Source organism: Phacochoerus africanus, chromosome 10 (genome assembly GCF_016906955.1).
Source record: "Phacochoerus africanus isolate WHEZ1 chromosome 10, ROS_Pafr_v1, whole genome shotgun sequence".
Taxonomy (NCBI): domain Eukaryota; kingdom Metazoa; phylum Chordata; class Mammalia; order Artiodactyla; family Suidae; genus Phacochoerus; species Phacochoerus africanus.
In genome coordinates, this window is record NC_062553.1 from 117662047 (window position 1) to 117676685 (window position 14639).

Sequence of the window (14639 nt, forward strand, 5' to 3'; positions counted from 1 at the left end):
AATGAGTAATTCCTCTTTTTCAACATTAACTTAAAATGTCACAGTTATCATATTCTAAATTCTCCAATGTGTTTGAGACTTAGTCTACATGCTGTTCTATCTGGCTGTTCATGCATTATCACCACAATGGTTAATTAACCAAGCTTTAGAATGTAGTTTAATATCTGACAGGGAAGCTTGCCATCCATATTTCTTCTTCTCTTTTTTTTTTTTTGGCCAAGCCCATGGCATGCCAAAGTTCCAGGCCAGGGACTGAACCAGTACCATAACCATAACCAGAGAAACAGGAGTGACAACATTAGAATTTAACTCATTGAGCCACCAGGGAACTCCTATTCCTTTTTTCCCCAGAATTTTCTTAGCTATTCTTACTTGTTTACTTTTATATATAAAATTCCATAAAATCATTTTGTTTAAGTACATGCTAAATACTTTAAAAGGTACCTGGCAAATAGAACGGTACTCAGTAAACGGTACTTTAGGCACCACACTGTGAATATATTTGCTAGTGTTGTGGAGATCGGAAAGCGCCATGTGGTAGAAAAGTAAAGAGGTCGAATATAAAATAGGCCTTTTTTCTTTTTAAACATAATATTGACCAACATTTTACAGTGAGTCACAGTTTGTAAATAACTTCTAGAATTTTTCCATTTTACAGAAAAATGAAACTGAGTCTCAAATGTACAAAATTACTAAGTGACAGAACTTGGACGTGAACCCTGGACAAACGTTTTTAGAGTTGAGTCCTTTGAGAGAATTAGCTCAAAGGGCCAGCTTTCAGAATGGTACTTTATGTCTGAATATTATTTGTATTACACAATATGCGTTCTCATACATTGACTGTGTGAACCTTCAGAATATGCCCAGGAGGTAGGGCTATTAATTCTTCCATTTTAATAAATCAGGAAACTGAAGCTCTGAGAAGGTGAAAGGTGTCTAAACACATATATCTGGTAATAGGGCAAGTGGCATCCATTCAGGCCTGTAGAATGCAAAACGGCTATTCTTTCCATTACATTGAATGGAAAAGAACTGTCAGCCACCCTTAGCCAATCTTCTGCCCATTTTCTCATTTATAAAATATTGAAATATTATTTTTTCTGGATTTTTTTGATAAGGGCAAATAAAGATAATGTATGTATTAAAGTATCTGGTACCTAATGCTCATAAATATGCAATTCTAATCTGCACTTACTTTCATCTATTCTTAAGACAAAAATAAACCTAATCATGATCACTGGTAAAATGAATAACACTTGCAATAGCTCTATAAAAGCAACTAGCATTTATTGTGCTTGTTACATGCCAGGCACTTGATTTAGGTACTTTAAATAGATTAGCCATTTGAATGCTGACAACCACATGATAAAGGCACTATTGTTAGTTTTCCTTTGGCAGATGAAGAAACAGTCATTAGATGGGTTAAGTAACTGCCTAGTCTATTGAATGATAGAGTCAAGATTTGAACCCAGAAAACCTAATTCTAGAGTATATTCTTACCTTCTATATTTTACTGATCATTTCCATGCTTTGCTCAAGGTGCAGTGGTCGTAAATAAGATAAAGTAATTCTTTCCCTAGTTTTCTATTTGTTTAATAACCAGTAGTACAATTTAATAATATTATTGCAATATTTGTTGACATATTCCAAGTTAAAAGAATATGTGGGTTAAACTAACCAAAATATATAACATTGTTTTTTTAAGGAAAAGTTATTTTCCAGTACCAGTAGTCAACTTAAAATTTATTTTTAGTACCACCAGTCAACATAAAAATTAATTCTTAGAAAACATTTTAACAGTAAACTGGGACTGCGTACAAGTACTCAAATGAGGAGGCATCTATTTTACATAAGCAAAGATTCACACTAAAATCTGTTTTTGATTGTTAAAAATTATAATTCAGCTCAATATGTTGTGTTTTTTGTTTTTAGTTCAGATGAGTTTTTAACACTCTAAATCTCCCTTAACAAATTCTCCTGTAACACCCTAAGGAATGTTGATATTAATGGTCTTGCTGCAACTACAACAAACTCCACAGTAATTACTCTGCCACTACCAAATATCAGTAGACAGATATAAATGCAATTGTTTTTCCTTTTTTTTTTTTTTTTTTGTCTTTCAATGGCTGCACCTGAAGCATATGGAAGTTCTCAGGAATGGGGTTGAATTGGAGCTGCACCTGTGGCCTATGCCACAGCCATAGCAATACCAGATCCAAGCCACATCTGCAACTTGTGCCATGGCTTGTGGCAATGATGGATCATTAACCCATTGAGCAAGGCCAGGGATCGAACCCTCATCCTCACAAAGACAATATTGGGTCCTTAACCCGCTGAGCCACAGTGGGAACTCCCGTAATTGTTTCTTATATTTGGAGAAAATCTAGGTTTGTAAAGCTAAATGAGCACAATGTTTTTTTGTGTGCCAGAGAGAGAGAGAGAGGGAGAACTAGGATGGAGAGTGATAGATACGATACAAAACAAAAGAAATGCCAGGCTTTGTAATTCCATGGAAGGAGAACTGGTTGCCAAACCTGGTGTTATATTTCAGTACTATTTTGTTTGAATCATCACTTTTCTCTGGGCTCATATCTTATTTGTAAAATGAGAAGACTGAACTAGATTACCTCTGAGTTCTCCTCCAACTGTAAATATCCAAGACTGAAGATTCATCCATTATTTATTTAACATCTAATGTAGACCAGGCATTGTGCACAAGTGATTTTATTTAAAACTTTTAAAATGCTATGAACGAGGATATTTCAGGTCAAAAATATTAGTGGGCCAAGCTCATAAGAAATTTTCTAATGGGTTCTGTGCAGCTGATTTTAGATAGAGCCAAAGTTTACCCTCATACCTTTGACCCCATGCAAGTAACCAGTCACCTACTGGTTGCATTATACTGTTGTCTGCAAGTAATTTATTGTCCAGGGACTGGAATTGGAAGACCCACATTTAAATTTAAGGTCAGTTCAGCATGGAGCCCCCTCCATTCGAAAATAAAATTATTCTTCTTCTAATTTGTAAGACTTTTGTCTCTAAGCATTTTTCTCTCCAGGTTCAGCCACCCATCCATCTCCTTCTTGTCCTACCCTAACTCTATTTAATTGGAGGAAAGAAAAAATACATGCTTTCATCTATGCCTAGGTAAGTTTTTCAAAGGAGTACTAGAGGGCCAGAAAACAGGAAGGAAAATCACAGGAAGCATTAATACATAGAGTATCCATTTACAGTGCAATGTCATGTTGTTTTCACATAATACTTCCATGTCCCTTATGTATATAAATATTTATATATGTATGCATAGTAAATATGCATAATATATTTTATACGTGCACCAGATGACAAGGCAAGGGTGCAAAAATGGAGTCCAAAACTAGCTCAGAAACCATAAGGAAAACTTTTCCCAATTCTATGACCACTTTTTTTCTAAATTTAATGGCCACACCCACAATAGATGGAAGTTCCCGGACCAGGGATTGAATCTAAGCCACAGCTGCGACCAACACAGCTGCAGCAACACTGGATATTTTAAGCCCCTGTGCCAGGCCAGGGATCAAACCCCCACCTCTAAAGCAACATGAGCCACTGAAGTCAGATTCTTAACCCACTGAGCCACATGGGCACTCCAATTCTATAAGCTTTTATAGCACACAGTCTAAACATTATTTTATTTTACTTCACAATAATGGTCTGGGATAAATAGGAACAGTTTTTTTTTTTACTTTAGAGATACATAAGTGGAAAAGTTGAAGCTAGAGAAGGTAATGGTGTAATAGAAAGGGATCAGTGTGAAAACTTTTAAAAATAATCACCAGAGTTTGGTGACACAAAGACTGAGGGAAGCAACGTGGAGTTGCCACCATGCTCTACAGTAGAAAACTGACAGAACACTGTAAACCAGCTAAACTGAAAAAAAATAAAAATCATAAAATAATAAAAAAATAAGCCAACTATAATGGAAAAAATAAAAATCATAAATACACACAAAAAAAAAGACTGAGGGAAAGGAAATAGAAAAATTCTATCTAAGAGACTTAAGTGCAGAGGGAATTAGGACATTACTGGCAAGAAATGTGGAGTCTGTGAGAAAATACAGCAATTTTGGATGAAAAAGATAAATTCTCTTAAGGAAAACACAGCAAGTTGGAATACTCTCTCTGTGTGCAGCTGGAGGTATGTTCCAGCAGAGGGAACACTTATTCTTTTTTTTTTTTTTTGTCTTTTTGCTATTTCTTTGGGCCGCTCCCGCGGCATATGGAGGTTCCCAGGCTAGGGTCGAATCGAAGCTGTAGCCCCCAGCCTACGCCAGAGCCACAACAACGCGGGATCCGAGCCACATCTGCAACCTACACCACAGCTCCCGGCAACGCCGGATCGTTAACCCACTGAGCAAGGGCAGGGACCGAACCCGCAACCTCATGGTTCCTAGTCAGATTCGTTAACCACTGTGCCACGACGGGAACTCCGGAACACTTATTCTGATGATGATGACAACTGTTGTTATTACTGCAGGAAATGTTTCATATTTCTGTAATCCATTAGCACAAGTTCATATTCTTTAACCTATGATCATAGGGTATTTTGTGCCCTAATTAGAAATTTTCATAAGAACATTATTTCACGCCCTCTGAATGATGCAATAATTGTGAATACTGGTACACCACATACTGGGAATACAGGTGAGCACAAATTCCTCATTTCTCCAGCTTTTTCTTCCCAACCTCCATACCCTCAACCTCCTGAAGCACACGTCAAGGAGTAGAGAAAAATCTTTTTGCCAGATGTGCCAGTTTCTATTTATATTTATTTCACTATTTCTACCTTTTACTATTTCTAATTTAGTTAAAAGAAAATATTCTCAAATAACACTGAAAAATTCATTGATAACATTGTTCCTCTTTATTAGAAGAAAATAGTTAATAACAGATTAATAAAATATCATTTGAAAAAGACAAGTTGCTAACTGATGGTTGCCACAGGTAATTTTGTGCTCTCAAAAGTAAGAAAGTAGGAGTTCCTGTTGTGACTAGCAGGTTACGAAACCAACTAGTATCCATGAGGATGTGGGTTCGATCCCTGCCTTGCTCAGTGGATCCAGAATTTCTGTGAGCTGTGGTGTAGGTCACAGACATGGCTTGGATCCCGCATTGCCAGGGCTGTAGCCGACAGCTATAGCTCTGATTCGACCCCTAGCCTGGGAACTTACATATGCAGCAGGTGTGACTCTGAAAAGAAGAAAAAAAAGAAAATAAAAGAAAGTGAATACGACTTGTCTTCTATCTTTGCATCATTTTGCATCATCTTCACACAGCTTGTGTTAATATTAATATATAGTCTTTTAGCTTCTTTGCTAGCAAGAGATGGCTTTACACTTGTTTATTCAGCATAGTGATAGATTGATTGACTTTTTCGTAATAACCATTCAGAGGTGTGAGGTGAAATCTCACTGTGGTTTTGATTTGCATAGTGATACACTGATGGATACTGACTCATGTTTTCAGATTTTCTCTAGTTTCTATTTCAAAAGACCCACTTTGTTGGAAAAATAACCAACTTATGGAAATCTGTGTTCCAAAAAATAGAATAAATACAATTAACCTAAAGTGTAAGACAATGATCTCAAGAAGCCACCTGGTAATTTTTCTAATGATTCAACTGAAGGAAGAAATAATTTCATTTAAATTCATAGTTAAGTGAGCTACCATGGACCTTTGGAATACAGAGATTCAGTTAACAGAATGGTGGACGGCAGGGGAAATACTCGTAGGCTTACGTGATGCACATCTCCCTAACAGCTTTACTAGCCTAGCCATTATTTCCATGAGCCTTCTGTTCTGCTCCAGGCCCTCAGCTGCTAACAACAGCTATAAATCTATTCTTAAAAACAAAAATCCTTTCTGAAACCCAAAGAATACATGAAATACATTTTTTTCTTAGTGTTCCTTTGGTTGACAGCAGCTAGGACATGAAGTTTGCTATAGTCAAGGGCTTTCTGGTACTAAGGAAGATTTCTGCTGTGCTATGAAGATACCGCTTCCTTGGCAAGAGAGAATTCTCTTTAATGAGGAATTAGAGTAGCACTCTTCTCCATTTCTAGCAAGCTTATCCTTAAGCAGAAAGTAATTGATGAAACTGTTTTTCTGTTTGTTTGACTTGAAGATTTTACTCCTTTATCTCATCCCCAGTTGCTTTTTTAAAAAAAAATTATTAGGATATAAGTTGACTTATGAAATTGTGTTAATTTCAGGTGAACAGCAAAATGAATCAGTAATACATATACATATTAAGGCATTTTGCTTTTGACAGCCCTTCTATTTGCTTTTTCTCCTCTACTATTTTTTCTTCATTCCTTCCTTAGAGGAGACAGTTCCTTTTCAAATTGTTTTTCCATTCCATCTTTACATAATCATTGCAATAAGAAACCATGCAGTCTTTTAAAGTGCCTAGAATGACACCTCTCTGTGTCTAACCTCCACATAGTGCTACGTAAGTGATTCTTACTCCTTTGATTTTGGAATAATAGCTAGTTCCTGGTAACCTCCTATTTTCCTTTACCATTATTTACTTCATATACCCATATTTGAACTAACTTCATGTATATCGCCTTTTTTTTCATGTGTTCTGAATGACAAATGTAAACTTTACTGAGGATTTTGTACACTACTCCAAAGGGGGAATTTGACTCTCAGAACATAAAACCCCTTAGCATTTCTTCTCAAGTCAGCTCCCAGGTAATTACATGTGTCTCTTCCTCTTCATCCCCTTCTCCCTTTCCTTCTCCCCCTTCATCTTTCCTTCTTGCAAACTCTACTTGACCAGTTTCTCTGCCTCAGACCATTCAGCCATAATTTTTCAAGACAAATTTAGCACTGTTCTTACAATGCAAACTACTGAATCACAGTTCCTATGATTCAAATAATTCCAAACTTGCAACCCCTATCTACATCCATTACCCTTCTCAGCAAACAGAATACTCCCCAGATACTCAACTTCACCCTCCTTCAAGTCAGGAGAAGATTATAAAGAGAAAACTAATGTCGTTTTCTATTTCTGCCACACCAGCTTGCATGTGAACCCGTTATGCATGTGATTCTAATTGCTTGCTCCAATCTTTTTCAGATGTCTTTCTGCTACTGTTTTCATTTTTATTTCATTTCTGAAAAGATTTCAGAGACTTTCCTCTACTACTTTAAGTAGTAGATCCAAAAAAGAGTATGATTCTCTGTACGTCACTGAGCATATTCCCAAACACAAGGATTTTTCAAATCATCTGTATTTCTCCCAAATCTATCTTTAATTGGTTTTTATTTGGAAATACTTAGAACAGGTGAAATTACATTTTGAATACTTCTTACCTTTGGATTCTCAGGTATTATCTTCAGATAATTCCTTCCTCATTTTTTCTCCAACATGATCTGAAATACAAATTATACAAATCTCTGAAATAGGGATTTCTAAAGCATTTTGCCACAGCCATCTAAGCCCAGATGAGAATGATTTCCACTGACACTTCAAAGGAACATAAACATGTTTCACATATTAAAACTGTAAAGGAAAAGAGCATCCTAAAAGAACTGAAAACGATGGAGAGAATACTCGTTACACACCAAAGGGAAACTCCAGTATTAATTAGAATAAACAACAAGCACTTCAAATGCTACTCATGCAGATGAAAAAGCAGAAGATCAAGTGTTAAGTGATCGTTCCCTTCATACACAGGACCTCACTGGAGATTGAAAACTAATGACTGATGACCACAGGCTTGTTTACCATAATTAATCCAGCTTGAACAACAGAGAGTGTTTTAGCTTCATGGAGAACTAGAAGATACTTTTTCATCACTTGACTGAAAAAACAAGCCAGGTCTCCATCATTACAATACCCGGAACATTACAGTTTATCTTCTAGACATAAGATTTCATGAAGCATCTCCTGGAATATTTCATTACCAGGCCACGTATTTTTACTACGTGGAGGAGTAAAAGGAATTCAGAACAGTAAGCACAAACTCCAGTGCCTGAGGCAATAAATAAATAAGTCAACTTAACATTTACTTAAGGATCACCTGTAATACAAAGAATGGGAGACCCTATACCTTACCATTCCTTTACTATTGCTTTCTTAGCTTCTTCCCATAAGACATTTGAGAATTTAGGCAGTTTGAGCAAATGACTCAAAGGTAAAGTGTTTACCCATACTTTCCTCAAGTCTCATAGCCTGAGATGGGAGCCATAGTTCAGGAGCATTTTGCTATAATGATCTTATTTCTTAATACAGATAAGGCATATCAATGGCTGCTCTGTTGCATTCTATGCTAAAAAACCAAAAAAAAAAGTCATAAGCAAAAAGGACTGTTTTCCAGCACATAAATTTGTTCACAGTTTTTTAAAAATTGTAGAGAAAAGTCAGAATCTCTGTCTTTGGGTGATTTAACAAGACAGATCAGATTCTCATTTCTCTGAAATGGGTTGCTTTGCACACAACCATCTTTTTCATCCAATTAAAGTAACATGTTATAATAGTAGAGCTGGGAAAAGCTTATAGCTTTATTTATATTAATTTTAAGTATCAGGAGAAAGAATGAATCTATTCATTTTGAATCTTTTATCCAAGAGAGTTGTAGTTATACTTCAATTTGAGAGCAGATAGATCTAGCAAATGAGCTCACAACATTCCCATCGATTATTTTGCCCTACAATTCATTTTGATTAAAAAGCTTATATGCACTTTATTTTTGGAAGTGTGATTCTTAAAGCTGCTGAATACCCTTCCCTAATCACCTTGACATTGGTCTCTTCTGATTGCTCCTTATAACTGAGCTCCACATCTTCACAGCAACACAGTTCTTCTGCAGTATTACGTTTGCATTCACTTCAGTGTGGGATTGGGAGTTCAAGTGGCCACAGATTGCTGACTAGGCTCACTGTCTGCATGCTTATCAGGCTGCCGCCACCCTCCTTTGGTCACTGGCTTCTCGTATTCTTTATCCGCACCTTACCTGTGTTCTAGATCCTGGGCACTACCTTCTCTAGAGTAGTCATCCATGAGTTAAACCATCTCTCTTCTGAGCCATGATTTCACTCCACTATGATTCTCCCTCAAAATATAACCACTCACATCTCTTCTATCTTGTGTTGTTTACATCTGGTCTCTTCTCTTGCTTAGCAATCTTCTACTCCTCTGGCTAATGTTTGGTGGCTTCCAACACACCATTCTGCAGGAACTACTCTTGCCAAAGTTACCTTTTCCTTCTTTGTTGCTAAATTCACTGGATATATTCAATCCCTGACCTGACTGACACAATAGATACCTTTTGATGACTCCCACTTGAGAAGTCTCTCCTTCTATGTATGAAATTTGCCTTCTTTCTCTCCTCAGGCCACCCACCCTTCTTCAGTACCCTTTTCTGACTTTCTTTCCTCAACCACTTAAATGCCACTCTTCACCTCAGAAGCCCATTCTTCATGTTTTATAGCTTTCATATAGAGTCTTCTTTGGATATTTCATCCACTCCCAGGACATCAACATCTTTGAAAATTACTTCCAAATTGACATTAACATTATTCCAATATTTAGACTTCTGTTCTGAGCTCCAGATAAAATTCTATGACCATCTCTAGCCCCAGCCCTATGTTTAAAAGACATTTCAAAATAAGCTTATCAAAATGAAATAATCATCTTTGTTGATTCTTTGAAAGTCTTCTTCCCGTTTCATAGAATGTTACTAATATCCATAGAGTGGCCAGACAAAAAATATTAGAAATAATCTATAACATCTCTTTCCTTAACTGAAATTCAGTCAAAGTCCTTCAAATTAACTCTAAGAACACTCAAATACATATTTTTTTCCCAAGCCCCTGCTCTACTTTTGTTAGACCTACATAATTTCTTGCCTAGATTAATATACTTGTCAACTAAAGATCCTCCTGCCTCCATTAAATGTGATTCAGATCAATTCTACACTGCCTTCAAAGTTATCACTCTAAAATCTGAATTTATTAATACTCTCCTTAAAAATCCTTCACTGGCTTCTCTGGCCCTCTCTAATCTCACCTCCATCTATTTCTCTCAATTTCTTTATCAGTATATCATATGTTACCTGCTATATCCAAGTCAGTCAAACTATTTGTAGTACTAGCATAAGGGGTGAGCTTTGCATATTTTATTTCTGTGACTTCTCTCCCCACTCCCTCTATGACTTCTCTCTCCACTCCCCCATCCTCTTTCTGTTCCTCTCACCTGGGTAGTTCCTATTTGTCTCGCAAGTAGTATGACAGGCACTTCTTCCTCTAGGAAACCTTTTTGAAACCTCTACCTCCAGTCTACTTTCAATGTTTGTCCATGTGCTCCCATGATGTTGCATGGCAAACTCTAGCATGCAATTTACACTATAGAGGAAATTTCCCTTTGCTTAACTATCTCTTCCAACAAACTTTACAAAGCTAAAGGGCAGGGTTCATGTCATATTCATCTTTAAATATTCAATAATTTACAGAATATCTAGTGTAACTCAGGAACTATATAATGTTTATAAAATGAAGGAATGAATCTGTTTTCTTAGATTTTTCTTTCTGGTTACCAAATGCCCTTGAAAGAAGACTTAAAATCAGTGAAAATTCAATTTAACTAAATTCATAGACACTGAATTTTCAGTATATTTCATTTTTTTTTCATTCATTTTTTTTTCTCTACCTACAAGCCCCATGGCATTTTGAGGTATATATATTCTCTCTTAATTGCCATTTCTCCTAGATGCCTGATGAATACAGTTATTTTCAAAGTGAGGATAGATGCTAATTAAATTCTTCATTCCTCTATTCAAGTGAGTCTTTACTTTAAAAATAATTATTATTATGTATGAAAGTTTACACTTATTTATAGGTAAATTATTTCAAAATGAATAAAAGTTTGTTTCTTTGCTCATGTCTTATTAAACTACGATTTAAATGATTCATGATTTTCTAATATTTACGACTCAAATAAAATATTAAAAGACACAACTCATTTGGGCTCTCCAAATCTGGTTTTCATTTCTGATAAGACATTGTACACCAATTCTTATGTTTTATGAGTTGCTAGCAAGAATAGACTCTGGCCAGAAATAGCAGCGATTAATGTGAACTCAAAACTTCAATAATTTTGTAAATTTAATGGTTCTAAACAAATATTTTTCTCTTCTAGTAGAAACAGAAACAAAGGAAATGTCTTATTGGAAGTACGTAATTTTGGAAAGCGATGAGACACTGACAAAATGTATCAAATATTATCAAGTACTTAATATCAAGTGTTTACATAGCCAGAACATCTAGTGCTTTATACTGATTTCAAGATTGTTTTAAGATTTCCATAGGAAATTTTTGGTTTTACAGTTTCCAAATATCTCCTAAAATTTTAGACCTTTTAACTTATTACATCCGTTTCTGTAAATACTTTAACATATTTATCAAAGTTATTTAAATTCCTCACCTATTAATTGAAAAACCCATTATTTTTTCTTGATTATGGATCACATTTTTATATTATTTTGCATGTATGATAGTTTTTGATTGTGTACTGGATATTGAGAGATATTATGTTAGGACTGTAGATGCCATTATCTTCAAATGAAAAATGCTATACTTTTTATTAGCAGGTAATTAAATTACTGATGAATCATTCAAATTTGCAGAGGTTTGGTTTTCACTTCATTAGGGTGAATCTATTTTAGTTTTCTCCTTAGTTTTAAGGTTAATATCTTAATCCTGGGCTTACTCCTGAGTCCTAGACCTTCTGTGAAAATCAAAATTGTTTACTGAAACTCTAGCTTGATGAGATTCCAACTCTAAGCCCTGTCTCCCTTAGTATCTGCTAAAATCCCTTCACTCGTATAGGCTTTTAACCGTTGTTCACCTCTCAATATACTTGTCTTGAGCATGTGCGGTACAGGGGCAACCAAGGATGTAGAAGGATATATATGTATACTATATACAATATGTACTCTATATATACTCTCTATATATGTACTCTATATATCCTATGTATACGAGGATTTAGAAGGATATATATATATATACTATATATAATATGTACTCTCTATATACTACAAATTATATAAGTTGACGTTTCTGATACTAGAAAGATCTTTGTAATAAGTCCTGTCCTTTTTCTCTGATTGTATCTTTCCCACTGTGTAGTAACCCACAAACACATACTAATGTTTCACTTATAATTGAGTTTTCACCAATATCATGTTCAGGAGTTTCCTCTAGCCCAAGTCACTAATACTTGACATTACTGATTGAACTGAATCCATAAAATTTAATTTTCTGGAATGCCAGTGATTTGCCTGACATACAATGAGGAAGACTTATATTTCATCTTTTAAAATATATTTCTAGAATTGTTAGAGTAGAGGATATTTCACTTTCCTAGAAATTATTCATGCATCTAAAGGAGTTAATATATAGACAGGTTATTTTTATTTTTCTCATATGCATTTTGTAAACCAACTGAAATCCTAAATACCAATAAAAAATATACTGAGATTATATGCCATGGGTTAACTTTATGCTCTACATATTATAGTTTCCATTAGAGTATAAGTATCTTTAACTTTTTAAAACTTATGATCTTTTTATTATCAATTAATATTTTATTAAATAAGGTTAAAGTTATTAATTTTCCAGTTATGAAACTAAAAGTTGTATTAAGAACAGAATATTTATTATCCTTCTTTTTACCCTGTAATCAGCTTAAAATTTTTTTCTATAAGGAAGCTTTTCAAGGAATACCTATTATCTTGTTATTTTATAGTAATATGCTATACTGGAGAAGTGACAAAGCCATTGTGACTATAAAATGATTAGGCTTGTTATTTTTAAGCTATAATGGGAAACATACCATCTCTCTATTTTCTATCATTCACAATCACACATACACAAACACATATATGTAGCAGGGACTATGCCTTTTAAGAGAGATGTTCTTTTTTTTAAAGAGCTATTTTTAAAACTCCTATTGTCTGCACACCTTCTAAAATTTGCCAGAAGACCTTGGCTTTCCAGCACTCAATCTTCATCTTGCCCATTATCCCTCAGCACACCTCTGTAGCCTTTCCTTTACCTTTACAAAAGCACATTCATAACCAATTTAGGCCATAGTACCACTACTTTAAAATATGCTTATAAGTTAGTCGCATTGTGGGAATAAAGTAAAAATGAATATCTCAGTACGCCCTGAACATTCAATGAGCCTGGCATTCTCATTTCCATTTAATCCTCACAATCCCCTATGTGATGAGTATTCTTACCACTTCTTTACTAATAAGACTATTGACGTTCAGAAAAACTTAAGTAACTTATCCAATGTTACACAGCTATTTATAAACAGGGCCTACATTTAAATCAGTCTTTGGATCTCATGCTCTTGACCCTGCTGTACACCACTGTGCAATGAAGACTTCAAAGTTTGCTTCTACCTATTCCATAAAGAATTTAAATGGCTTATCAAGTGGCTTATACACCACTGATCAGCCACTTGATGAGCCATTTAAATTCTTTGCCTCAATACTAAATAGAATCAAGTTAATAAAACCCATACTGCAAAATGTCAGAGAAAGAATTCCTCTCAGCAGGTCTCTAAATGAGTTGTGTGTTTTGTGTGTCTCCAAATTTGGGAATTATTCTTCCCAGACCAAATAATGAATTATAGGAGTTCCCGTCGTGGCGCAGTGGTTAACGAATCCGACTAGGAACCATGAGGTTGCGGGTTCGGTCCCTGCCCTTGCTCAGTGGGTTAACGATCCGGCGTTGCCGTGAGCTGTGGTGTAGGTTGCAGACGCGGCTCGGATCCTGCGTTGCTGTGGCTCTGGCGTAGGCCGGGGGCTACAGCTCCAATTCGACCCCTAGCCTGGGAACCTCCATATGCCACGGGAGCGGCCCAAAGAAATAGCAAAAAGACAAATAATAATAATAATAATAATAATAATAATAATAATAATAATAATGAATTATAGCGTATATTTAATATAAACGTCAAAACTAATATCAAAAGAAAAACATTACTTTCTGGAAAATATCAATAGGTAATTACCAACTCAAAGGGAAAATCTAGAAAATAATGACACTAACTAGATTTAAAACACATTCACAATGAGAGTTTGAAATTATAATATTTTACATTTAGTACTGCTAAGGACTGAATTGTGATTTCCCCCAAATTCATATGCTGAAGCTCTAACCTCTAATGAGATTATATTTGAAGATAAGGTCTATAAGGAAATAATCACGGGTTAAATGTGGTCATAATGATGGGCCCTGATCCGACAGGATTACTGTCCTCGTAAGAAGAGACACCAGAGAGTTCACTTACTCTCCTTCTCTGCAAACAGAGAAGGACAATAAGGTCATATGGGTACGCGGTGGCTGCCTACAAACCAGGAAGCAGAACTGCACAAGAGACCAACTCGGCTGGTGCCCTGAGATCAGTCTTCCAGTGGCCAGAACTGTGTAAGAATAAGTGTCTGTTATTGAAGCCACCCAGTCTATGGTATTTTGCTATAGCAACCCAAGCTAATTAAGACAGTTATTATTTTATTATTAGATATTAAAATATAAAAAGTTTTAACAGTATTCCCCAAATGATACTTGAAATATTAT

General features: G+C 35.4%; 1 protein-coding gene and 1 long non-coding RNA gene across 2 annotated transcripts in view; one reads left to right on the top strand and one right to left on the bottom strand.

Moving 5' to 3' along the window:
* Positions 1-7399, bottom strand: part of LOC125137922 (uncharacterized) — a 369450-nt gene extending 362051 nt beyond the window's left edge. The window contains exon 1 of the long non-coding RNA XR_007137537.1: positions 7359-7399. This is a non-coding gene — a long non-coding RNA (uncharacterized LOC125137922). The remainder of the gene's footprint in view (positions 1-7358) is intronic.
* Positions 1-14639, top strand: part of TACR3 (tachykinin receptor 3) — a 55289-nt gene that overhangs the window by 27992 nt on the left and 12658 nt on the right. The window lies entirely within an intron of this gene.